A 2,812-nucleotide genomic window follows, 5' to 3' on the forward strand; every position below is an offset into this window, starting at 1 on the left:
CTCGCGATGGGCCCCCCCAAACCCCAGCCAGGTCCCCGGTCACAATCCAGAGCGATGGGAAGCGGGTGAAAAACCTCAGGTTCCACTTTCCCCTGCAGTGAGCGGTGGCTGGAGCGGTCTCGCGTGGGTATAGCCTTCCAGCCAAAACCAAAACACCACCAGCGATGCAATTCTCCTCCACCCCCACCTTCCCCACCGCCCACCTTCCCCACCTTCAACAGGTCCGGCCGCCTCTTCCAGACCCCAACCAAGAAGCCCACGTCCCTCCGGAGGGGAGATTTAGCTCCCGCCTGGATTTAGCTTCTCCCACCGGGCTCCATCCATCACCTCCCGCCCCCCCCACCCCCTCCGCGATGGGGCTGGGCTGCTTAAAACCCTCGGTCAGTCTCCTCCCCGTCTTTTTTTCCTTCTTCTTTCCACCCCCCCTCCCCCCCCCGCCCCGTCCAACAACACCCCCGGGGGGAGGCGGGGGGATGCGGCCGGGACCGGACCCCCCCTCGGGGCGGAGGAGATAAGGAGGTTAGAGCAGCCCCGGGGTGGGGGGGGGGATGAAAGAGGAGGGGGTTACACAGCCGGGAAGGTGAGAGACAGCGATGCTTTCTCTTAAAACCTGGAGCAAAAACCTTTGTCCCGCAGGTACGATCGGTGCTTTAAGTTGTTAATGGCCCCCGAGGCCGGCGTTTGATGTGGGGCTGGCGGCGGGGAGGCGACCCGGAGGCTGAAGCTGCGGAGGGCTGGGGGGGGGGAATTAAATTAGGCAGACGGTGGGGAAAAAGGGGGGGAGGAGGAGGGAGGAGGAGGAGGAGGAGGAGGAGGAGGAGGAGGAAGGCTGGCTCGACCCTCCCACCCCGCGCCCGCCCCACGCGTGTCCGCACCCCCCCAAAGCCCAGCCACGCGTGGAAGGGTGCTTAAAAGGGGGAGGGAGGGGCATTAAATCCTGCACCCCCCTCTCAATGCTGCTCCCCACCTACAAGTGACAGCATGGGGGGAGCAGACCCACAAAAATCCCCCACCCGGGGCTTGTTAATCCTTCCCCGCCTCCCCTAGGAGAAGCTGGAAGCACGGAGGGCTGACCCACTGGGGACCGGGGATGCCGTGGGTCTGCCACGGGGCAGGGTGGGCACGACGGGTGCTTTTGGCCATGTCGACCTGGTTTCCAATTTGGGGTCCTTTGGGTGGGGGGGTTGGGGTGAAGGGGCTGGTTTTCGGGCACGGCGCAGGCCGTAGGATGCCGTCGGGGCCTTGCATGTGGCTTGCGATGGAGAGACCCCCCAAAAACCACTTGCGGAGGGGGGTCAGGGTGAAATACCCTTCCCAAGGAGGGTCCGGGAGCGGGGCGGAACGATCTGAGACGCTTATTTTCTCTGCAGATCATGGAGGGATCCTAGAAAACCATCTCACACCCGGAGAATGGCTGGATGGGGGGGAATTATGGCCGGAGAAATAACTCTTGGGACTGATTTAGATTTAACTAGCAGATTCCCCAGGCTGAACCCCTCCGCTGGGCTGAATTTAGCAGCAGAAGAGATAACCGGGAGATAAGGACTGATACCCGGGAGGAGAGCGGGAGACCGGCAGGCGGCCGAGGAAAGGGGGAGAAGCCGGAGGCAGCGTCGGGAAGGGGTAAGGATGGAAGCGAGCCGGGAAGAAGGGGGTTTGAGGGAGCTCCGTGTCCCCCCGAAACCCCAGGGACGGAGGAGCGGTTGGGTCCTGTGTGTGTAACCGGCCTAGGATGGAGCGTTTCCATGGGACTCTCCAAAGAGGAGCAGGATCCACAGGTGGGGAAAAAGAAGTGAATTCCCCTTCTGCCTTAAAAATAGTAATGATGATAATAAAAATAAAAATCAAGCCCCCAAAAAAGCAAAATCGAGTCCATTTTCAAGCCCGAGGAGACAATAGGAGGAAGGTTTCAGGGGAGGCCCATGGGAAGGGGCTCGCCGGGGTCCCGGTGTGACAGCGAGGAAGAGGAGCGAGGGGACAGAGAAGCGCTACCCACCTTCGGTGCTGGGGGGGGCAAGGGGCGGAGGGGGGCGAGGTCGTGGGGCAGGACCCCCCTTCGCTGTGGGGAAGGCAGAGGGCTAAGAGATGCCTGGCTCCTGCCTGCTCCTGCTTTGCAGGGGGGGTTAGGGGCAGGGGGGTCTCTCTGCCCCCCGCCTCCGTTGGCTCCCCAGTACGGCCAGACACCCCAGTTCCACTCGCTGACTGGTTTGCCCACGTCACGTGGAAGTGGGCGGCGATGGAAGGAAAGAAGTGGGGGGGTGGGGGGGTAAGGGGGGGGGGGGGGGTTGGTATCTGTTGCACCATCAGCCGGGCGCCAGGTTTCATTGCTGTGCAAGGAGAAGGGAAAGAAAAAAAAAAAAAGGAATAAAATAATAAAATCAAACCACCACCCCAGGCATGGCCACACGGCCGGCCCCACGCTGCAGGCAAAGTCCAGCCGGGCAGCCCTGCTCCGCACCTCCCCACGCACCCACAGGGACACGTGTGCCCAGCTCGCAGAAATCACAAGGGGCATTTTGGGGGGACGGGGACTCCCCCCCCCAGCTCCCCAGTCCCTTTGGAGGCAACCCCTTTCCATGGGGATATTGCGCAGGGGGGATTTCTCCAAGCTCCTGCCCCCAAATCCTTCACCGTCCGAGCAGAGTGAAGAGGTCGCAGGCGCTCTCCCCTTCACCCCAGCCTGTTTTGGGGTTCCCCCCCCCAAACTGAACACCCATCCTTTGCCCCCCCCCCGCCTCCCCGCGCGCTGCAGAGGCCGCCGGGTCTAAAGGTTAATGGTGGAGCCCGGGGAGAGCCCAGGGCCGCTGCACCC

Source organism: Platalea leucorodia (genome assembly GCF_965183815.1).
Source record: "Platalea leucorodia genome assembly, chromosome: 3".
Lineage (NCBI taxonomy): Eukaryota > Metazoa > Chordata > Aves > Pelecaniformes > Threskiornithidae > Platalea > Platalea leucorodia.